The 25801-nt window shown below is 40.6% G+C and overlaps 1 protein-coding gene across 7 annotated transcripts in view; it reads right to left on the bottom strand.

The window, feature by feature from the left end:
• gse1b (Gse1 coiled-coil protein b) overlaps positions 1-25801 on the bottom strand; it is a 332945-nt gene that overhangs the window by 44117 nt on the left and 263027 nt on the right. Inside the window, exon 1 of one of the 7 annotated variants that reach the window (XM_049483698.1) lies at positions 14258-14276. The exons of the other annotated variants lie outside the window; for them this stretch is intronic. The gene's annotated coding sequence lies outside the window, so the exon portion shown is untranslated. Of the gene's footprint in view, positions 1-14257; positions 14277-25801 lie in introns of those variants that run through there. 7 annotated transcript variants of the gene reach the window in all.

The raw sequence follows: 25801 nt of genomic DNA, 5'->3' as shown, positions 1-25801 counted from the left end.
GAGAGCCAAGGGCCATGTCAACGACAACACACCACTCCGTTCAGTCTGACAGGCTATTCTCACACACACACGCACACGGACGCACACGCACACACACACCTACTGTGAGCAGGTATACCAATACACTTAGAAACACGGCTCCCCATCAAAGGCTGTCAACATGTTACCATCATATACTGCCAATAACACCACCACCTTAATGTAAGGCCTGATTTTCCCTGAAAAGCTTTCAGGAGATATCAGACTTCCACACACCCGGATACACTTCACTTCAGCGTTCTTTGATTGCACAGACAGATGGTGACACCACACTGGAATCTGGAGAACCTGATCAGGTTTCAGCTGCATCAGTCAGTCAGGCCTGTTCCTCTCAGTCACACAGTGAGAACCATCTGCCTAATATTGTGTCCGTCCTCCTCACGCCACCAAAACAGCTCGGGCCCATCAAAGGCACAGACTCTACAAGACCTCTAAAGACATCATGTAGTCTCTGGCACCAAGATTTCAACAGCAGCATTTCTCACTTTAAGACCTCCATGAGCATTAATGAGAACCATTAATGAACACTAGATTGGTGGTCCATCTGTAAAGAACTTTACGTAGGTACTAACCAATGCTCACCAGGAATAACCCACAAGACTTTCCAGATTTTTCAGAGATGTTTTTACCAAGTCTCTTATAGACACATTGAAGAACTGACTAGTCACTTGCTGTTAATATTTAAGATTACACTGCATTGACCAATTCTATTAGAAGCAGATATTTGTGTTCTTCTCATGTTATTAAGGCTGGTGGGTCCACTAGTGATGCTGGATAATGAATAACACTTCAACATATCTCAAAATTATTGGATGGAGCTCCATTACTGCAGATAACGCGGCACTATTGATCCACAGTTCAATGATAGGGGGGTTTACACCCCTCCAGCCAATGTTTGGTATTGCGTGCAGTGTCTACAGGTTCATATATAGCTAATTTAAAACATCCCATGTCACTGGCCAAAGATTTCTATGAGGACTATATAAGATGTGAGTGTACTGAACTTCTGGTATGCTTGAACTGCACTAAATTCAACAATTAGAATGCTGAATCTGAACACTTTTAAACCGGTAATTCTTTAAGTACTACTGGGACTAAAGCTACTTGTGAGTCAGACACATGGATAATTATTACATTATATTAAAATATGAAGTATACTAAACTACACATTTACCTACTACTGATGCCTGTTGAAAAAAAAATGGCCATAACAGCATTTTTGTTGTCATTTTAAGCCAATCAGTTTTGGTTTCCAAATATTTGTTGCATTCCTTATAACTATGCTCTGTGATTGCCAGTGAAAGAAAAATAATATAATTACCTATACAATGTTCTGCACCCTTTTCCCCAGCAGAGGGGGCTCTACTACTCTTTATGAGTGCAGCCCTATGTGGCCTTTGAGCTATGCTTCTATATCAACTTCATTCATCACCAACCTGCTGAACCCCCTTGCTAACTGAATAACTGTATTCACAATAAAAAAAAAGTGCCAGCCTATATTACACCAGTAATATTTTGAGAGTTTTGTTAGTGTACGTCATAAAATACTAGATTTCGCTTGTTTTATTGTTTAGATAAACTAGAACACTGATAAAACACACCGTACTCAGTATAGCAGCCTCTTTTATAAATGTTTTTAATGTTTTGCCAGTGCAGTTGGTCTATTACAGGTTTGACTGAGCAAATATTGTGATGCACATAAAGCAATGTGGACAATTATTTGAGTATGACTGTGATGCATTCAGCCAGGCTTAGCAGGAACACTCTCAGCCCTGTAAAAGACAAGCATTCCTACGCCAAAAGGGATAAATGATAAATAATAAAAATAACACTGCATTTTTTTTACTGGATGTTACTATTAAATATTATTATCTGATTTAAACAGAAGTCACTATAAGTCAAACATGTTTATATAGATACATGTAATAATACATTTGAGGGGCTTTTAAGAAAAATCTAAATACTTTCATTTCATTCTAAATCCTTAAGCATTAATACGGATATTAATATTCGGAATGATGCCAACAGGTTTAATTATTACTAATTTATTTTTTGTTATTTACCTATTTACAATTTATCATGACAGGCCTGTATGTGATTCTAAACCATGTTTAACACCACAACACCAATGCTGGACCCATATATAGTGGTGCAGCCCTACTGCTGAATGTGAACTACAGTGGAATGACTGGAGAGCCATTACAAGCGTATGTCTGGTTTGATAACATGAAAGCCCACACAGACTCACAAACAACAAACACCCACCCACAATACACAAACACACAACCCCCCCCTACACACACACACACACACGCACACTAATCCCCAGCGGCTCCGGTGTGGCCTGGCCTGCTGAGCAGATAACAGGCAGAGTGCCCTGGAGAGCCGTTAATCTGTAACCAGGAACAGATTTGCCTATCAGCTTGTTAAAAGAAGCCCAGCTCTGTGGACGCGTTTCTGCTATCTAGCGTAATGCATCTACCTCTCCTTACCAGGAAATTACCTAGTGTATGTGTGTGCGCGTATGTGTGCGCTTTTGCATCCCCGTGCTTATTAGATAGAAAAGGAGAGGCATCTCTGCAGCCACAAGGTCAGCATTTCAGCCTGAGGACTACACACACACACACACACACACAACTAAGAGGCTGAGGATAGTACACACACACACACACACACACTCACACACACACACACACATATACACACACACACACACACCTGACCTGGATGGACTGGTTCTATCAGAGCTGTTTGAAGAAATGTGAGGAGATGCACACATACAGTGTATACACACACACAAACGTAAACACATATGTATAGAGAGAGTCATAACTGGTTATATAATTACCTTAACCTGTATAAGATTACATTTAGAGAGAGAGTGAGAGAGAAAAGGAAGGAGAGAGAACACAAAAAGGAAGTTTCTTCTCAATTAAATCTAACTGTACTGAATCGAATCAACAGACAAATGTTAGAAAGAGAACAAGAGAATCAATCAAACTAAGTAAGTTCGAGAAATACACAAACAGAGAGAGTGAGAAAATGAATTAAACAACTGAAATCAACGGACAAACACAAGAAGGGGAAAAAAAAGGAGAAAAGAGAGATTGAATCCAGCTGAATTGAATCAAATTGACAAAAGAAACAGGAGAGGCAGAAAGAAGGGATAGCTGCATTGAAGTCTAGTTCACCATTAAATGATGAAAATGTGTATGGGTGTGTGTGTGTGTGTGTGTTAGTGGGTGTGTGTGCTCCATCATTACGCCCCAGGCCTGCATCCAGCTCCATTAAAGAGCTACAGCAGACAGCAGGGGAACCATTACAGCCTCTATCCACCTACTGCATTTTGCTATCTCACATACACACCCACACCCACCTCAAAGGCTTGCCTCCCAGATCCTACCTAATGCACTCTGCTGGCTAAAGATGAGCATTACAATACCACACATAATCACACAAAATCACACCCAAATTGGAGAAGGCCTCGGACTCACCGAGACAAAGGCCTGTGCTTGTTCTCGGCTGCTTGTGGACCAGCGGGGTGTTCGGTAATTCTCTCTCACTGTCACACACACACACACCTCCCCCACTCCTCTCTCTCTCTCTCTCTCTCGCTACCTGCCTGGCAGAGCACAAAAGAGAACAGCGGGGAGGTCTACCTTCCAAAACACACTGAGCTAAATCACCTCCATCCATTTTTGTCTCCTCTCTCATCCTCATCCCTCCCTCTCCTTTGTTGATGAACCACACTCACTGTCCCCTCTGCTGTGTCTACACACACCTCATAGGTCCTCAGTACTCAAAGCAGGAAATCTGGATAGATAAAAATACAATTCACATCAACTAGGTACACTGTGTGTCCAATTATCTGTGCACACCCTTTGTAATCAATGCATTCAGTCACATTAAGTGCCACCCATTGCTGACACAGATATGCAAAAAGCACAAACAGCTTACAGTGTAGTCCCAGCTGAGAAACATTGCCTATAGATTATAACTGTATGGTAAATGAACCTTTTGGCACCAACCATATGTAACTACTAATGACAGGTGTGGGCTGGACATCAACAAAAGCCCCCAGTATTGAGATGTGGAGCACTGAAACGATGCAATCAAATCCTCACAGCATTGCTTTTCAATAAATCTAGTAGACAGCCTTCTATGATCAGTAGGTGTCCCAATACTTTTGTCCACATAGTGTACATTAACACATACATAATACGAGATTAGGTCTGATACCAGAGAGCTAAAACACTAATTGGACAGAGTTTTAATTTCAAATGTAAACATTAGTGTGGACACAGCCCAAATCCAGGCCCAGCTGCTGGCCAGCCTGAATCCAGGAGGCGAGGAAGAAGAGTAGAGGGGCAAGGGGGGCCGCCGGGGAGCAGTGGGCAGGGCACTGCACCTGCTTGGGGTGAGAGAGCACCATGTGCAGCCTCCACCTTCTCTTACACACATTCGTGCACACACAGACACACACTCGAGTCAAGCAGCATCCTCAGCTGCATAGCATCAGCCTCCAGTTGCCTCTTTCTGAACAGGAGAATAATAACAATACACTGGTGATTCCAGGCCTTTCCAATGTGCAGCTCTCTAACACAATGCTTAATGTACCTCTCTCCTTCTCTCAATGTACATGTTGCTGGGTGATGTTTGTGGATGTATGCAAGATCTGATGTTACTGCACTGGTTGCACTGGTTTGTTGACACTGAGCTAATCAGAGTCAGTTCGGTCTTCTCTCTGCTTTTCTCTTTTTCAACTATTTCTCTCTCGCTCACTTTTTCTTTTAATTTGTTGCTGTGTGATGACTGTGTGGATGTATATGTCTCTCACATGCTCAAACTGTTGCTGTTTGGGGGCTTACTTGATTGAAGCCCCACCAGTCTGTCAAATTTGAACTAACCAGGGTCAGCTGGCACACTGGTACACTGAACAAAAAATAACAAAACGCAACACTTTTGGTTTTGCTCCAGGACGTTTCCTATGTACACAAAAAGCCTTTAACTCTCAAATTTTGTTCACAATTGGGTTTAAATCTGTGTTAGTGACCACTTTTTCTTTGCTGAGATAAACCATCCACCAGGTGCACCTTGGGCTGGCTAAAGTATAAGGCCAATTAAAATGTGTAGTTTTGTTACAAAGCACAATGCAAGTTTTGGGGGAGCGTGCAACTGGCATGATGACTGCAGGAATGTCCACCAGAGCTGTTGCCCATGAATTGAATGCTCATTTCTCCACAATAAAGACCAGAATTTGGCAGTATATCCAACCGGCCTCATAACCACAGACCATGTGTAACCACAACCTCAAAGTGAATGGTTTATCTCAACAAAAGAGAAGTGCTAATCAACACAGACTTAGACCCAAATGTGAACAAAATATTAGAGAAAAAAAAACTTGTGTACACAGGAAAAGTCTTAGGTCTTGCGTTCCAGATAAATGGGAAAAAAATGGGAAAAAAGTGTTGCTTTTTTATTTTTGTTCAGGGTACATAGCTTTCTCTCTGAATGTGTGGCAGCAGGTTTAGTTGAATCCAGTTTGTTGAATCTGGACTGAGTCAGTTGGGTCTTCTCCATCTATCAGCTTTTTTTTTTATTTGGACCAACCTGGGTGAACTGGATCCTCTGGGTATTTCCACCTTTCTCTCCATTTCTCTCTCTATCTCTCTCTCTCTCTCTTTAATATTTCTTTCTCGCTCTCTCTTGCTCAATTTGTTGCTCTGCTAAGGCTGTGAATGTGTGTGAGGTCTAACAGGACTGTGGGTTCCACCATTATTTCAAATTTGGGTACGCTGGGTCAACTGGGTTGGGTTGTTTTGTCCTCTCTCTTGCTCTCCCAATGTAATCTCTATCTTTCATTTTCCTTTCTCAATATGCTGTTGTTTAATGGCCAGGCATGATGTGAGAGCTTCTGTGACTATGGTCCTACTATTTTTACAATTTTCTGGACTAACCTGGGTCAACTCCCTCTTCTCTGTGTATATCTCTCTCGCTCCCTCATTCAATATTTTAAATAGTTGTGGATGAGTGTGAGGGCTTACATCCTGAGGTTTCACCCTCCTCGTCTCTCCGAGGTGCAGACGTCACAGCGGTCTCCTGCATTAATGGTTCAAGAGCCATCGCTAATCAAAGCTCTGGTGCTACCTGCGGTTTGCTAATTACTGCTCCCTGTACTCCGCCAGAGCGCTCTCAATGAAGGCCCCGCCACACACACATTCACGAACGCCCCAATTACAAAGTTAATAGCCTTGCAGAGAGCGAGAGAGAGACAGAGCTAGTTTAGTGGAAAGTCATGTGTGTCTGCACGCGAGTGAGCGCAAGTACACACAAGTGTGTGTGTGTGTGTGATAAATAGCTAGAGGAGGTTCATTTCTCTCTCCAGGCTCATCTGTAGACACATGCCGAGTGGGTCTCCATGGCCACACTCCGGAAGCCATGACCGGAATAGCGTGGCTCCTGGGTCCTACCTGGCACAGCGCTCCAATTAACGAACACCAGCCGCTCTGAAAGAAGCTAATTAACTGCTTCTCATTTAAGAATGAAAACTAAAAAGAATTGTGGGTAATGCAGTTCTTTATAATATGCTCAGACTGACCCCTTGTGGGCTATACTGGTATTGGCATTTGGCATGAGACCGTTAAATACTAAATACTGGTGGAAACGGAGTGGAATGCATGGGAGGCATTCTAGATATGCTGGCTAATCCTCACACAAACAAACAAGCAGGCAGAACAAGTAGGTAGTCACACTCTCTCTCTCTCTTTCTTTACACACACACACACACACACACACAATCTCTCTCTCTCTCTTTCTCTCTCTCAAACACATTCACACGCTCTGAAGTGCACACCATATGACATTCAGCTGATCTGGCATCTGGTTGTGGCACTTACATGCTGCTTATAAATGAATGCCTTCTCCTGCTCTTAGCCATCTGACTGTGTGTGTGTGTGTGTGTGTATGCTTGTGAGTATGTGTTTATTTTTTAAAAAACAGTCTGGGTGTGATCACTAAATAATGAATACCGGTTTGAGTGTGCCTGTGGGACTCTATGTGTGTCTATAATCTCATACTGGGGAGACGGACACCTGTATACTGGTGCTCAATGCTTCAACATCTAGCAGAAATCCCTGGACAGTGCAGACAGATGCCCCAATAAAAGGAGGATAAATATTTTAATTACAAAATAAACAATAAATATCCCAATGTCCCAATATTTTGTCCATCTAGTCTAGTTATGCAGTACTGAGATGCTAATATCCCAATGTACATATGACATTCCAGAAACAGTACTTAATGAAGTGCACTGCTGTAAATAAAAATCACACTTATGACAACGGTGCATATGCACTTGTTAATAAGCTGAGTAATATATAAGCAGCATCTGAAGTGAACTACGTAGTGTTACCCAACGTTACATAGTGTTACATAGGCACTGCATTATGCAGTTCTGGCAAGAGGTCTCAATCAGCTTCACCGAAGTTATGTTGTGCAGTAGCAGCATTTTGAAATGGAGTGGGAACGCCAGAAGCACCATTTTCCCTATTACAACGTAAGGTCAAGGTCAAAGTGAAGCATGGTGTGCACAATTTTAATATATAATTGGGAAATAATTACAATAATAATTTCTACAATGCTGGACTGTTTAGAAAAAAAAATCATATATAGCAGTTCCTGGCAGGATTAACAACACTGCTATAATTAAATCATCCTGCCTCCGCATGTAAAACTAACCCTATCCAAATAAGGCTTCCAACAACATAACAAGGTGCGCTGTTTATTATGAACGCCACACAGAATGTAAAGGGTGTGTTTATATCAGATTACATCATCTGATACAGTGATACGAGGTTTATCAACTTTTTTTCAACAGTGCCCAGCACCCGCGTGACCTCAGTCTCCTGGGGCAGAGGGGGTGGTGTGTTCTGGCCAAGTGGCGCGACACAGAGCACCGAAAGTGCCGGCATTCCTGCTGAATTAGCTGTAATTGATACATGAGACTTTAATGGTAGCTGCCTCAGGTTCTCCTACATATACACACACAGGCTAATGTCATCCTGCGGCAGAAGAGCTAAACTTCCATGCAGTGAAAGGGCCAAACACACCACACACACACAGCATGTAAACACACACACACACGTGCACACACAGCCTGTAAATGTTTCCAGCCAAAAGCTTTGTGAACTCAGCTGTGTGTTCTGCGAACTAGAGGGCGATAAGACAGTGTATGGGTGAGTGTCACAGTGTCCGTGTGCGAGAGTGTATGAGAGTATGTGTGTGTGTATATGTGTGTGTGTGTCTGTGTGTGTGTGTGTGTGTGTGTGTGAGTCTCTTATCTCTGACTCCAGTGTTGCTTGTGCTACGTTTGTTTAGCCACTGCTTATCAGCTCCAGAGGGATTAGACCGAGCAACTGTCAAACACTGTTGTTGCGTTTCTTAATGCCCTCATTCAGGCCCTGGACTGGGTCCTGCAGTGTAAAGCTCAGCGAGGGGCACTAGAGCACTCCATCTCCACACGCCCACTACAGCCCAGCAAAGCCCACTCACTCCAGCCATTCACATCTACAGCAACAAACACAGCTCTCCCACAGGCCCTGAAGATCCACTAGAAACAAGCAGAGCTTACCATGCAAGGACTACTGAGCTGCATTTTAAACCAAATCACTATTTACCATGAAACAGCACTAAATCACAACACCCATGTGAGCTCTAAATGCTGGGTATCAATTGACCAATGATTCACTATGATTATTTTGTTTGAATAAATAAATAACACAGTCAGTTACACAGTTTAGTCCATAATATTAGTGGTATAATAGATTAGAAAATTCACAAATCACATTTTTTTTTTCACAGATCAGATCCTTTTTCAGATAAGCTTGTAATATATCTAAATTTGAAATATTTTGTGGTATTTCTTTCTTTGTCTTAGTGACTTGATTTTAAACAGTTGATTTGTTACTTTATATTAGTATGATCTGTTTGTGCCAATCAGTACATTTACTGACCAATTTTCAGAGCTTTAATTCAGTCAGTTGGAGTCACGTCCCACTGATTGCTAGCACAACAAGAGAAATCTGATGGCGGTTAAAAGGTCCTGTTTTCAGGTCCTGGCTGCTGAATGCTCCTGCATGTTCAGGCTTATCTAGGGTCAGGGATAAGATCAGCCAACTCGGCTGAGGCCCTTCACTGCCACTGTTTACCATTCCACTGGGTATTTGCATATTCCACCCAGCCCCGTATTTGACTGAGGAGGGTAGGCAAATCAGAGCCGCTCTACGGCGCTGCTTTTTTGCGTGAAATCGAGATCAAGCGATGTGTAACTGACGACTGAGAGCTGCACGGTGCGACTGTCACCAGACTGGCAGCGGAAGAGCTCCTTCGGCCTGTCTTTCCTGTTTGTGCCCACAGTGTGCAGATGACACGACTGAGCATCTGGAGGAGTGATGCTGAGTATCAACAAAACACCAACCCCCAGAGGGCACTATCACAATCGCATACACACCCATGTATGGACACTTACACTTGTGTACTCACAAAGCATAGGAAGCACTGAGGCAAGGGGGTTTATATTTATATATGGCCCTCCTCTATGCTCTTGCCCTGCTAGGAACTTGTGGTGCAGTCAGTTTTCACCAAATATTACTCATCAGTTATGCTAAACATTTGTGACAGTTCAAATGAAGAAATGAGGAAGTTCATTGCTGAGTAATGTTCTAGTCAGTCCAGTGATGATTAACACGAGAACCATGCTATAGGTGGGAATTCTCAAGAAAAAAAAAAACTATTTATAACGTTTAATAACATTTAAGAACTGGTATTGGGAAGCAGACAAAGTAGATCTTAGAAGTTCACCCAACCATTGAGAACAATGATTATTGTTTTAGTGAAAGCTCATACACAGTTAAAGCACTAGTTCCACAGATATTATGGTATATTCTCATGGTCAACACTCACTTCTACACTGCACAATTAAAGTTTCTGAGAACTCTTCTTACTGTTGCAGACGGAGAACACAGTTTTTCAAAGGGGTCCAGAAGAGGCCAGAGGCACACCACTAGAAAACAATGGTAAAAACAAAGGATCTGAACTGGATCAGGCTGAAAATGAGAGCTAATCCTTGATGCATGTGACAGTGGCTGAATTGTCTTCTGTATATAATCAATTAGACTGGAATGTGACATGCCTAGAATACTGCCAGAACACAGCAGTGAAAACAAGTATCAGAACTGAACCAAGGTTGAAACTCACAAATACTTATTGCATTAAAATATGCCTGGATTGACCCTGATCCCAATCTATTGGATTTGATCAGGGCAACTGTAGTACATTGCCAGAACACACGGGTAAAACAAAGGATCAGAACAAGTTTAAGTTTAAAATAGCCAAAACTCATGAGACCTGGTGGGTGCCAAACAGTGCTCTGATAAAACACACCGGCGGTCCAAGAAAGTACGTCTGAACGGTCACCAAAACTGATCAACTTGACTGGATCAGACCACAAACAGTATATTTAGAGTGTCTTACAATTTTGCACTTAATCTAAACTCTAAACTTAATTCATTAGTTTCAACAGAATCATCACCAACCTTCAGTAAAGTTTCTCCACCCTCAAAACAGTTGCTACAAAAAGACATACTGGTGGGTGGAGCACACCTAAGTCAATTGCAGACCTTTTTTTTCTCCCTAGGTGGGAGTGAAGAGGCATATAGGGAGAATATGACTGAAAAGGGTGGGTGTTGGTACTACAGGCCTTTGCTCTCCATAACGTCTGTCTGCAGACAGGTGGTTTACGAAGCATTTACACAGCTGCCCTGCCACTTCCTGTTTATCTCTGCTTCAAACAGGCGTCAGTCAACAGACAGGCCGACCCCAATAGAGACGCCTCGAGACAACGCCTGTCCAAAGCTAAAGCATCCAAGAAGCACCACCAAATCGGTCACAGTCACATCTAGGAACAAAAAAGAGAAACTCCTGGCGAGAAAACACCCCCCTGACACCAGGATCTGACTGTGGTTTACATGATCGATTCACTAGCAAACCACACTTCTCTCACCAGAGCCCAAACAGCTTTTCTATACACTTTCCTGCAGGCCACCACCACAGAGACAGAGGAAGCTATCGCTGTTAATACTAGTCAAATACAGTCTCAGCAAAGGCAAATGTGCCATTTGAACACATGCAAACTCTTGGGGCGTGATAGAGCCAGCTCTAATGGGAGGCTTTTCAGGCATTTGCTTGTGATAAGAACATGCAAAACTGGGTCACCTTTTTCTTTAGGCTGCTAACGTAAACGCCAGAGATTACAGAGGCTGGCTTAATTACTCTTAGAAAAATCCACAGCTGCCTTTTCCAGCTGACAAACTGTCACCACATCAAGGCTGAGGCTCAGGCGCGCAACAGTGGTGAGGTCCAGGCCTGTGACAAAGCCAAACAATGAATATTTATGGTTTTCTGAAAGATGTGGGCTATGGAGATTATAAAAAGAAAGGGAGGGGAAAAAAACATATCTGCCATTTATTACATCAAATTAAATGGAGTGAAAATTGTGCATCAAGAACGATGACTCAAACCAATTAGCCAAGCTATTTTTAGATGTTAGTTTCAATTAACACCAATCAGTCGTAACATTAAAACCACCTGCCTAATGGCATGAACTCCACAAGACCTCTGGAGGCGCCCTGTAGTGTCTGGCATCAAAACTAATGGCAGATTATTTAAGTCTTGTAAGTGAGCATGGGAAAGCCTGTCACTGGTTCAATGGTTGCTTACTTTAAGCACTTTTAGTAGGTGCTGACCACTGGACACAAGGAACACCAAACAAGTCCAGCCTATTGTATATCTTAAACTGATCAGTGGCAGTCTTAGTGCTGGTCTATTACCAGGGCCTAAGTTATACACATCCAAACCTAGAATAGCTGAAAAACCCAAAGCCATGTATTTACTCAGCTCAACTGTTTTCAAAAGATCCACAAAGAGCAGGCAGTTTAGGTTGGTAAGCATGTGCAGCTGGATGAAGAAGAACTTTCTAAAGCTTTTAAAAATATATATCATAAGCAGACTCCAATTCCAATGCTTAAATTTCAAAATATGCTGTATATTTATAGGTACACCTGACTATATTTCACAATTAAAGTGTAAGTGAATATTAATTAGGATACATATGCAATATGTAATGTTTTTACTGTACAACCAAATCATAACTAACTTTACAGGAGAGGAAACTGCCTATTAACTTTTATTGGAATTTTGTAGCATTTCTAATGGTCCATTATTTATGGAATTCCAACACAATGGGACAGGTTAGTTCAAATTATGTAAACTAAAAAAATAAAAATCAACATGCATGTATTTATTTTGGGCAGGGATGATGTATATTATAATTTTCTTTAAAGTTAAGAAAGCTTTACCTTCCATCTGCCACATTTGTTGGTACTTTGGACACATGGTTTATGTGTAAAAACGATCATTTTTTGGCATGTATTATAAAATATGTATTACACACACAATAGTCTATGTTGATATACAGCTGAAAGGGAACTAGACAATGATACATACTTTGACATAAGTGTTTTTGACTAATAAGTGTATAAGAATTTTTATATGGGAGAAAGTAAAGATAAGGTAACTGTGGTCATAATTGGTCATGTATACTTATGGAACATTTAAGCATCTAGGTAAATAATAACAGTAAGCCGAATCTGTATAATCAAAATTAGCCTACGCTATTTTACAGTAAACAGTGACAAACCAACAAAAAGCGGCCAAACAAGAAGTGAGTGAATAATTTTCTCACATATGTCAGAGATGTGGTGAGGAATGAATGTAAATGCCTCAAGCAGGAAACACAAAACCACGCTTTTCAAGAAGTAAAGTCGGAAAGGGAAATAAACTGATTAGGTGGCAGTGTGTTAGGTTAGCCAGCTAGGTTACTTTGGGTGATGTGAGAACTTAGTATCTATCTAGCTTGTTGGCTAATGTACATGCTGTTGTAATCTTGCATATCATAATACTTTTTAGTCTCATCCACTTAACCTAATAACGAGATGTGTTCAGTTTGTTAAGATGAATAAAATAATAACTTCTCTCTAATGCCAACATGAAGTGATTCCAAAGCTGAGGCTACAGCTTCCAGAGAGTAAAGGGGGTTTGGCTATATTGCCTTCAAGTCCATCTCAGAATCTCCTACATACAACTTTGGAGCTTGTAAGTATGGCGTGATTACTGTTCAAGTAGTTTTGGTAACATTGGATTACAAACACCCTGTTTACTCCTGGTTTCTGCTGCAAATACTGTAAACAATAAATATATTGTGATTGCTTACTTTAAAATTTAAACAAAATGTCATTGTTTAAAAGCACACTATCATGTATGTAAATCTGAATTACATTTTATCCAATCAGAACAGCGGGATCTAATGACAGTATGACACTGCTCTCTAGCGTCCTTGGTTTTAACAACAATAAATGAACCACTGTGTCACCAATCAATACATGTAAACTAATCATTAAAATCCCTACTGTGTTTTTGAAAATCAAAACAAAATTGTTGCAATACCATATGATATACCAGTATCTATATTTTCCAACACCCCTGGTATGTGAATGAAAGAAAATTGAGGTTAAACTACTGCAGTTGTTAAAGTTAAAGTGACAATCTGTACGTTTTTCATATTTTAACTAGTTATACATCTCCTTAACTGAAAGACAAAGAATGTTACGTTTGCACCGTGTTTAATACAAAAAAAAATCACAACTGCAATTGAGAATCACTCAAAAAAATAAGAATATTAAGATTATTTTTTCTGCTGTTTTAAATTTAAATTAAACACCCCTAATCTCGTGACATATAGGGGTAACTTATAACCCAAACCACGAGTTTCCCCACTGGTAAAACAAGTTAAAAGAGTTTTTGTGTGCAGTCATTTCATAAATACGACATTATTTAGCCTTTTTTATATACTTATTGCTGTAAGCTTGTTAGTTAACTAGGTAGCTAACTAGCTAACTTAACTTAACAACCGCTAATAAACGCTAGCTACCTAACTAGCTAACTGACTGGAACTGGCACAGAGAGCTCGTTTAAATGTGACCTAGGTGGCACAAAACCAAAAACGACCCAGACGATAGAGTAAATCTTAGTAAATCTTTCAGTGTTTGGCGAGTAGGCTCAGCGGGGGCACAGTTAATGGTATAAATAAGCCTAAACCACTCACATTTTCTCTGGGTTTCGCTGTGTTTTAGACGCTGTCGCTGCCGCTGTGCCGGTTACTATAGCAGTTAACGTAAAATAAATTAGCTAAAGAACGAGCGCGCGTGTTCACTCGCTCACTCGTTCACTCACCCGTTCCCTCGACCCCTCGCTCCCTTGCTTATTGGCTTGCTCTTTGCTTTTACCAACTTCTCCTCCTCTTTCTTCTCAGTCTACCACCACCACATCTTTCTCTATCTCTTATCCGGGATGCTCTCTATCCCTCAAAAGCCACTCCAACACAAACTCACCGCCTAGCGGAGTAGAAATCCTCGTTTTCTCTTTTATAAATCCCGGTTAAGGCAGGCGCGGAGCTCCATTGCGTCCGTAAGCTTTGACTTTGTTGACACAGGAGAAGGAGCTCCGAGTCGACGCCGGCTGGCTGCTGGCTCGCTGTCCCGCTGAGAGGAGGAGCTTCCTGCCCCCGAGGGGGTGGAGGGTGGGGGCAGTGGGTGGTGGCGGTGGTGGTGGAGGGGGGGCAGAAGCACCTGCTCGCGCGTCCCGCCCCCAGAGGGCTGGACAGCACATTGTTACCGAGCCATGAGGAGGAAGAACAAGGCACGAGGAGGAGCAGGGCTTTAGATTTTCCCTGCATGAGCATGATGATTATTACATAGGCTACACACATTGTTTGTTGTTAGGCTATTTAGCCACAGAACCCTAATGCACTATAATGCAATATAATGCATTGCAATGCAATAAGATATCGTCACCGTCCAATTAAAACAACATCTTCATTTTTGTCCATTTTCAGTTCAATAAATAATTTGAACACACAAACTATCACTTAAACTGTATCAAAACTTATAAATTATACAATTTGACCTGAAATAAACTCTTTTTGCATTTTCTTCTATTGAAAGGTTTAAAAATATTCAATTTTTAGTTTACTACATAATTTGAACACCTGAACTTCTTAATAATTGGACAAATATAAATTCTACAAATTAACATGAAATAAACTCTTTTTACACTGACTTCCATTTTAAGTTAACATGGTTTTACAGTATCCTGTAATTTTGCTGTTTTGGAGATACATGGACAGGAACAAAATGTGGCATTATCTAGCAGCATGGCTAAGACAGTTAAACTTGCATGAGGGGTGGCAATAAAAACAGGGACCAAGACTAAAAAATATTAAAGAAGGGACTGTATCATGGAAATACTACACTGTGTCACTTTAAATTAATTAAACTAAATAAATTGAATATATTAATAATCTCATACATAATCCCATATATTGAAAATATTATAAATCTTTTTCATATAACCACATTAGACCATATGCTGGACACTAAGCTCCAAAAACTGTCTGAAAAAAAAAAAAAAGATTGTTTTAAATTAATCGCTTTAATCTATTACCATATGCAAACAGATAAGGGACAGCAGCAGCAGCAGAGAACACTTAGAAAGAGCATTCCCCAAAGTTGCCACCAGGGGCCAGCCATCCACCAAAAGCAAGCCGTTGCTCCACTCAGCCCGGGCTGCTCCGGCACTCACTCCCTATCAATGGCTTTATTGTGGACAAGCAGTCAATAGGGCAGTGTTTGTTAACATGGACATCACAAAGAGCAAATCACTCCCCTGGGACACAAACTGCACGCAAGGCGCCTGGCTTCTGGCACCGGTGCAATGGATCTCTGTGTTCGGTGTGACTGAAACTGTCTGTGCTCATTCTTTAATATTCAAATTGAAGGAAATTCATTCTTAACAATTAGACAGGGGAGTAAATAAAAGGACAGGAGGGCAGGAAAACACACTCTTACGGTGCAGCTGAACCGAAACAAGAAGCTGATGAGATGCTCTTTATACCCGGAACAGAAGCAGCGAGAGAAAACAGAGCAGAAGTGAGCTGCGCTACAACGAATATGGATTTCTGGTTCAATAAGGTTGCATTAGAGAGTCATGAATAAATAAATAAAACAATAAATACATGTGTTTAATGACTGGCATGGTGCCTCGCTGTTTAGCGAGCCAGGCTGCTGTTCTTTTATCGGTTTTGAGAGAGAGCCCAGTTAATCTACGGCCTGCTTCCAAACAGAACACCAGGACGTGTGTTTAACCTTCCAGGAACAGGGGCTGCAGCCTCGATTAATGCTGGATATGATCCCTGACAGGGAAAAATGCTTTTAGTCCGCAAGTAATGGCTCTCCTCTGAACCCCAGACATTTTTCTTCTGACACTTTTGAGCACCTTCCTTCACCAATTCATCACCCAGTCAGTTCTATTCCATACTGGGCACCTTTGTAGCGCAGAATGAAAAGAAATAATAACAGTGTTGAAAGTCATTCATTGTGAATGACACCAGGAAACTAATATGTGAGATACACCCATCAGACACAACAGTGCAACCACCTGCTTGATATTGTGTAGGCCATTAAAATCGCTCTGACCTGTCAGAGGCATGGACTCCAAAAGACTAACATAGCACTTTTAAAAATAAAGGAATGCGGCCATAGAAGATTTATTTTTGCTTCCAAAAAGAACCTATAGATATTTATGTATTATAGACATATAAGTGTAAAGATCCTTTCTTCAATTTTTCTTGATAGCCTACAATTTAGGTTTAAAGTTGAAGGTTCTTAGCATTCACACATCTGTTACAAAAATGGTTCCATATTTTTAAAAATAAAAATGGTTCTTCTATGAGAAACATTTGTAGCACATTAGCATCAGATACTGTAAGTCCTGTAAGTAGTAAAGTGTGACCTCTATAAGCATTAGTGAGCATTGGGTTCCTATGACTACATTGGTTGCCCTTCCTTAGACCACCTTTGGTAGATACTGATCACTGCACACCATGAAGATCACACACAAGATCTGCCTAAAGTTTTGGAGATCTTCTGACCCAGTCATCTAGCCATCACAGGTCATTTAATACTCGTCAAAACAAAGATTCATGCACATCCAATTAAAGTACCTGAAAGTGCCATCAGAACCAGATAATACATCTTATACACTTCACCTGCCAGTGTTTTTAATGTTATGGCTGATCAAATGAGCTAGGAACTGATATGTAAGCCTGTATACAGGCTCGTAGACTCTTAGGGACCTGAGATGTTAAATGGATGTTAGACAAAAGGAAGAAGTGCAGCCTTTATCACATATTTTTCTGCTTACAAAAAGAGAGTCTTGGAGGCCTGGAGCTGTGGGCCGCCCAGTCGGAGTGATAAACTGTAGATAACCTCCCTGCAGGGCTGCTATCAGATGAACTGGGAAGATGCCGGTTTAATTGCTTTGTGTGTGTGACGGTGTGGAGGATGGGCCTCCCTGGCGGGACGGGCTGTTTTTTGGGGGGGTTAGGGAGGAAATTGGGACTCTGAGAAATATGTTTTGCTGTCACACGCTTCCGAGACACTGCTCGTCTCTTCGGGTATCCTGACCCTCACTTTTCAGGGATTTCGGCAGGGGAAAGGGCAAAGTAGACTTCTGAGAGACCCCTCCTCTTGTCAAAACATCAGAAGTGTATCCCTGGTGGAAGTGGAAGTGTGTGTGTGTGAGTTTGTGTGTGCGAGAGAGAGCTGTCAGGTTACTCATCCATCTGAAAAGCTAGCGCTCAACTCTCAGTGACCCCAAGGGAGAGCAGGTAGAGTTGACTACATTATCCTGACAAATGTACAAACACTGTATGCGTATGCTTGTGTGTATGTGCGTGTATGTATGTGTGTGTGTGCAAGTGTATGTCATTATAGCTTTAATGTTACTGTCTGCATTCCTTTACCTTCAAAGATAACCCTCTCGTCTCAAACATGGAAACTCCTACCATTGTAAGAGTATTGAATTTAGGGTGATAAATCCCATAATGATAGAAAATATTATTTATCATCATTATTATTTGTATATTACATGTGCATAGGAGCTTCCTTATTCATTATATTTATTTAACAAAGGTCTTTATACACTACCATTATTGTTTATTTTTATTGTAATAAATATAAATTGTAATTTATATTATACAAAACAGAATAATACACTATTTGGACAAAATAATTGTTCATTGTTCATTTTAAAAGGGTATATCTAGCTGTTGTTAAATGGTTCTGTATAAAGGCTTTGAACTAGATTTTGGAGAATTGTTGTGAGAATTTGATTGTGTTCAAAGGCAAGTGAGTATTAGTGGATTCAGAATGCTTGATAATCACCCCCGCCTTCTCCACAACTCCCCAAATCATCCTCAACTCTAAAACTAATGGAAAATCCAATTCTACCAATGCGGGGGGCACTTTATACCCTTTATTTATTTATTTTTCTGCTCCTGTCCAGAGTCCTATACTATTGGCCGTACTTCTTTACTCCTTTAAGACTAAAGAAGTTAATTTTGTACTTTAAATGCTTTTATTCATGGTTTAAGACTAGTCCTGGCCTTCACTGATTCTTTATGAAGATTCAGTATTAAAAGGAAAATATGAGAAACCATAATCTACAGCTAGATTAATCTCTGACCGATCCATAGTGTATATCACTGTTTAGACTCTATCCCCCACTGCACACTGCACCCCCCACCTCCATAAATGTGACGGCAAGCTGAACAATCACACAAAGTAACAGAAACTTGTGTACGTGTGTGGCCTTCACAATTTACACCCTCTACCACAGTGCTATTAAACATTCATACTTTGTCAGTTTCCAAAAATTATGTTTTTTAAAAAAACACACACATTTACATTTAATATTCCACAGTGAACAACATTTGGTGGAGTGTAATTACCAGACTGTGCGAAGCTGCAGGTGCATCACAAGTATGAATGCCTATGGGACATTTATACCCTCTTTCCTTCCTCTTCTAATATGCCTCCCTCTCTCTCTCTCTCTCTCTCTCTCTCTCTCTCTTTCCACTGAACTGCTCCATGCTGGCCTTGGGCATGCTTCTCTTAATTCAATAAAGGGGCTTAAGCTTATGATGAGCTTTTGAAGGATCTCGCTGCTGTTAAATTCATTACAATATATCACCCACAGGAGACAGGACCTTGTGGGCATGGAGTGGGCTGTGCATAAATGAATGCATTAATGAATAAATCAAAAACAAAGAGAGATCCTCTGCCTCTGATCCCACCTTGCTGTCCATGCAGAGGGCTCCAGGAGCCTCTTAACCTCTCTGTTAGATCTCCACCATAACAAAGGTAATAATTTCCTTCATAAATATGCATTATGAGTGCGTTATGATCATAATTTAACTCTTATGTTGTCTGGTATGTAGTGATCTATAAATTAAAAATATACATATAAGTGGCTATATAGTGTGCATACAACACAAAATAGCAGTGTGTATGAATGTTTGGCGGACCTCGATGGGTGTAACACAAGCATTTATAGAAAATAGTTGGTGGAAATAGCTTGCATATATTGCTTCAAATTTGCATGGATACAACTGCTGGATACAAAAGTCGGTTTTCCTAGTCCTAGTAGTAATATGATGGACACTAACAGTTCAGCGATATGTGCAGGATGTCCTGTGGCCTCGCGTTACCTCTAATGGCAGGGTTCCTATTTGCATTTTTAAGCAGGATAATGCTTGTCCACACACAGCAAAGGTTTCCCAGGAATCAATCTGTATATATGTATATTAGACTGTAACTGCCCCAGTCCTGCTCCAAATAGCAGTGTCTGTGGCAGCATGGAGACAGGATATTGGTAGGCACAGTGAAAGCATGTGGGCCTCTCGTGCTCCTCCTGCTGCTTGCTTTGTGTTTGAGGATCAGAATGCCTCCTTCACCTCCTCTTTTCTCCTCTGCCCTCTGTGTGCAGAAAAGCTCACAGCTCAGACCACCCCCTACTTCTCTCCTTTTGTACACACTACAAGTATCAGGCTTTTGGGGTTCGCTACACAGAAAAGAGGGGGACAGAAAAGACCCTCGGCCTCGAGAGGCCCAGCAGCCACTCCCCAGAGCTCTGGACAAATATGAAGTAAACGCCAGGAGAGGCTGAACTGTACACTGCCCCTGCAGGCCTGTGTGAAATAGAGAGTCCATTCTTAATTGAAACTGATAAGTGTTCTTATGCCTGGTGATGGGATGGGGTTTGGGAGGTAGCTTTGTTTGCTAAGTGTTCAACTTCACCACCACACCAACCAATCAACAAGCCAGCCAGTCAGCCAGCCAGGGTAGACCTGCCCCCCCAGACTGGGTTAATCCTCCATGGGCCCCAGAGAGAGTGAATATAAAAGTGCCAGGGTTCTCACAGGCCCCTGGGGGCTTCTGTTTCCTGCCTCAGGGTAGTGTTACTACATTAGCGCAGGGGTGGGAAAAAACGCGCAATTAAGATGCTAAGGAAATGCAAAGCTGGAGGATGAGGAGAGGATAACAGAGAGGCACTTATTTCAAGATGAGAAGATCTATGGAAATGACTCAAAATGACTACGCTGAAAAATGTTCCATACATTATCAAGCACCAATTAGCCACAGCATTAACACCACCTGTCTTATGTTGTTTAGTCACCAAAACAGCTCTGACCTGTTGAGGCATGGACTCAACAGGAGCCCACCCCATTTCTCACCCCTACTATTAGCAGTGCTTCATATGCTCCATTTGCTCTATAGGCTCCATTTGCTAGCTTCTTGTTGATTTTTTTAGGTTTCACCTTAAATCATGCAGCAGCCTCAGAATCTGACAGAATGCAACTACTATGACATTTAACCCCTTAACAGACTAATAATAAATCCTTTTCATTTCCTCTGCAGTAAAATAAGGTTTTTACTTTATGAAAACTTTGAGGACTTTGGAGACTCCTACAGGACACTTGGTGAAGCTGCCACTCTTGACACTGTTGTATAATTTCAGATCAGTAAGAAGAAACTTTCTGCATATTTGCTTATAGACATAGAAACTAGAAAAATAAAAGGTTTGGAGGACATTAAATGTTTGATTTGTATTCACTAAAATACTGGTTTTAAAAAGTTTAGGAAAGTGCAAATTGTATTCTTTTTTATGCATCATATTTTGCAGTTGCAGATTTACTTTAATGTTTTAAAATATTTCCTCCTACAAATAAAAATAGGATTTTCTGTAACATTTCTTTTCAAACATGAAACTTCATATTAAATGCTTAAACAAAAATCCACAAGATACTGCTTGATATTTTTAATGCTTAGTCTAAAGAAATTTCATAATACATTAAAATTACCAAGTGCCACTGGAACCACAAAATCAATGTTATTCACTCACTCACTCGATCAGTGAATTTAATGTTATGGCTATTTTTGTATATTTAATTGTTACTTCTGTCTCCTTCATAAATACAGTGAACAATATGCCATTTCACTGTTTTACTCTGACATCCAGAATTGTTAATTTGTTCAGAATAGTTTGACACTATTTGACTTATGGTGATATTTATCTTGTAAAAAAAGAAAATCTGTCGCTTCTTGATTAATCAGAAGTGCATGAAACATAATCCACAAGAGGACGATAAATCATGCGGTCAGAGCTTGCGTCGAAATTTGCTCAGGAATTTACTTCAGGCTCATAATCTATTAGTCAGACCACCTACAGCACTTATTTTTGTTGAGGTTTATTAGCCTGTCAACACAGTTAAGCATCAAACATGCACAGGGTAGGTCTGGAACAGAGCCAAGTGTCTGATTGATGGCTGCATGGAGAGAATGTTAAATCTCTTGTTATACACCAAACAGCCATAACATTAAAACCACTGACAGATGAGGTGAATGACAACAATGATCTCGTTTTAATGGTGCCTGCCAGGAGGGATGTGATCTGCATATTAGGCAGCAAGTCAAGAGTCAGTTCAAGTTCAAGAGACAATTTGACAGAAAACAAACTATAGTGACTGAACAATTGGGTTAAAACATCTCCCAAACCATGGTAGGTATTGTGGGATGGCCCTGGTATGTCATGGTTAGTACCTACTTAAAATGCCTAATGAAGCGACAAACTGGTTGGTGTGCAAAGTGGATAACACCACTACCTGCCATTGAGCTACACCACCATGTAGGAGACTGGAGATCAATTCCATCTCTGGGTGACTATGCTAAGCCATGCCAATAAGTCATTGGACAGGCTTCTAACACTACAGTGTCTTACCTTTGTAATAGAAGTAACCTTGTGAAATCAGTCAGAATAATGGCATCGGTTACATGTCATTCTGAAAGGATCTGCTGCTAATGTTATTCTTGGTGCCAGATACCACAGGAGACTTTCAGTGGTCTTGTGGAGTCCACTGAACCTTGATGATTCAGGTCTGGTTTGGTGAGTACACAACATTAAGCGGGCAGTTGTAATGTTATGACTGAGGAATGTACACATAAATAAAAAGTAAACTCGACTGAGGATACAGGATTTTAAATGAATATAAAAAACATTTTATATTCTCTATATATTTTTTCTATACAGACAGCATCTACAATTAAGAGATCATCACAAAAGATGGACGCTGGTGACACACTTCAAAGCCTCAGCGGGACTGATAGGGTCGAGGCGGGGTGTTTTAACATAGAGCAAAGGTGTTTGTAACAGAGAGCTGTGCGCTTTTATCTTGTACGGGATTGTGTGTGTGGGAAGGCAGATGCAGGCATTAGAGAATGAAGGCCTTGCTATCATTAAACTCCTCTCTGACCCGATGCTCTAGCCATCCTAATGCACAGCTGCTGAAGAGGCAGCCATTTCCCTCACATGCAAGACTAATACTACTACATCAAAGATCTCCTGGCTTTGCTTTTCTATCTTCTATAACACACACATGAATAGTGTGTATACCATAAACATACTTTCTTTTCTCGCTTTACACACTGACACACTGGTATCTGTATGTGGCCGGTGTGTGTATATATACCCACTATTTCTATAACTAGACATGCAGTTATGTCTCAAGCAGATACGTAAATGATTACAGGTGTAGTCTGAATAGACACTGGGACTTGCCCAAAAAAGACTCTTTCACAGGCTACTTTTGGGTAGTGTACCTCCTGGTGAAAGATCACTGACTGCTGACATATCTCAACACACTCAAATACACCTTGCTCAGCTGACAGACTTTAAAGAGGATGCATATTTGGAATTAGAAATGCAGAACTGTTCATACTTAGTTTGAATTGCCCACCATTTAGGTCATCTATCAGCTAGCCATCATTGCCTTTATTTGCAATGGTGTGAACGAAAACCCTGGACTACTATAGACTGGACCTGTAGCATCTTTATTGACGAATCAATGTTTTGTTTGAGATCTTGCTTGGTAAACATAAGGAGCTCTTTAATCAATCCAGACAGAATGTCTCAGTTGAGTTGATTCATAAATCAATAGGGTAAAATGACTTATTGAATATCAATCAATTCACACATGTAGCCAAGTCACTAACCACTACAGGCTTTCTGTTCACAAAGAATGACCTATACTGGTGTCTAACATGCTGAAATTATATTGCATCTTAAATAAAAACAACAATGCAAAGCACATTTAGAAGGGAAAAATTCAGGAGATAACAGAATATTCTAATAAATGTCATCAATGTGCATCTGCTACCAATTCCTGCAAAGCTACATATATTTAATTATAATTAATAACAGGGTCTGCTAGGTCCCATGAGCTTTTTCTGGTTGGAAAAGGTTTTTTCCTAGTTAGCTGAGCAACTGTGGTGCTGCTAATGGTGCTGTACAAGAGCTACTGCAAACATGGAGATACCAGAAATGCAAACTTAGTCTTTGTCTGCTTATTTACACATCACTAAACTAAAAACTAAAAACTAAACAAAAAAAAAAAAGATTTTGAGCTGCAGAGAAGCTGATGAGCTAAAATAAAATTAAAATCCTAATTAAAATCACCAGATTTATTCACTTCAAAAAGAAACTGCACCACAGTGCATATTTTTAAGCATGCTTGAAGCAATTACACATTCTCACCAAAAAACTTTAGGAAAAAAACAGATGTCCCAACACTTTTGTCCATATATGTTAGTGTATTTATATAAGTGTATTTAGTATAATGAAACTGTAACAACATAAAAAAAAAACATACACACTTTAAAACCTCACTAAAGCCCCTGACGAGGATGCACCAGAATACGCCACCCTGACCTTGGAGGTCAAGAGGTCAGGGCAGAGGTTCAAAGAAAGGAGAAAAGGAGTGGGTCCTCAGTGATGGACAGCAGCAGATGATTAATCACCTCTTAGAAAATCTTCAGAGAGAGAGAGAGAGAGAGAGAGAGAGAGAGGCCAGCGAGACGCTGAGGAGGGAGGGCAGGAGAAAAAAGCCTGCACAGAGGGGGTCTGGTTTGAAGGGATTATGAGAGTGCTGCTCAGTAATCTGTGTAGTATTTACTGTACACGTCTCTGTAAATACCCCGCCGTACTGACACCATATGCTGTCTCTCAGAGAGAGAGAGAGAGAGAGAGAGAGAGAGAGAGAGATAAAGAGAAAGAAGGAGAGATAGATGGAGACCCTGAAAGGATATTAACAGCCTGTTCACTCTAAAGAAGTGAAGGCGTAAAGGGGGTAAGACAGCAAAGTTAATATATATGGAAGTATGGAATCTGTTTCATAAACATGATCTTCACCCCTGTCCACTCTTCATCCGGACTGTGGAATGTAGTGTTGATACTGTAGGTGAGGGCAGGCAAACTGTAGTAGGCTACTTCTACATTCTTTGGCTTCATATTAGGATAGCACAGTGTAACTACTCTGCTGTAGTGGGCTAATTCTGCAAATAGAAGCACGTATGTTTAGGTTTCAGCAGAGGGGGATTATCTGGTTCCATTGGCACCTAACAAGGGGTGGAGCTACATATTAGGCAGCAAATGAACAGTCAGTTTTGGTTGAAGTTTATGTGTTTGAAGCTGAATGAAAAAATCTGACTTTTCTTGACAAGAACCCAAGCACCCAAGACTCATTTGACCTTGTTGACACCTAGTCACTACTAGGGCTGTGTATTAGCATGAACTTATGCAATATAATATGCACCACAATACAAGGCTTAAGATTTAATATACACATATATACATCGCAATATACTCAAAAACTATATATTGCGAGGCGGTACCACTTTAAAATAAGACTACCTTTATAAAGGGTTTATAAATGGTTTACAATTAGTTTATTAATGGTTACTAATTAGGTTGTAAAAGCCTTAAAAATCATTAATAATCAGTTATAACTCATACGTAGAAAGGGCAACAATGACCTGTTGTTTGCCAAATAGTGAACCCACAGCCATCTATATTGTTGCCCTTTCTACATATGTGTTATAACTGATTATGAATGATTTTAATGCATTTACAACCTAATTAGTAACCATTAATAAACTAATTGTAAACCATTTATAAACCCTTTATGAAGGTAGTCTCATTTTAAAGTGGTACCTGTAAGGCAATATAATGCAATCAGTGAGATCTAACGATGAGTACAACACTGCTATCTAGTGGTCAGGTTGAAACACAACACAAAATGAACCACTTCTGGCACCAATCAAGACAAGTCAGGACATCCATATACATCATACTTGTGATGAACACAGATGGAATTTGGCCTATTCCTTTAACCCACCATACACATGTTTACACAGCT

The sequence above is a fragment of the Astyanax mexicanus genome, chromosome 9 (assembly GCF_023375975.1).
Source record: "Astyanax mexicanus isolate ESR-SI-001 chromosome 9, AstMex3_surface, whole genome shotgun sequence".
NCBI lineage: Eukaryota > Metazoa > Chordata > Actinopteri > Characiformes > Acestrorhamphidae > Astyanax > Astyanax mexicanus.
The sequence above is the reverse complement of the archived record's forward strand: the minus strand, read 5'-3'. Positions and strand labels throughout refer to the sequence as shown.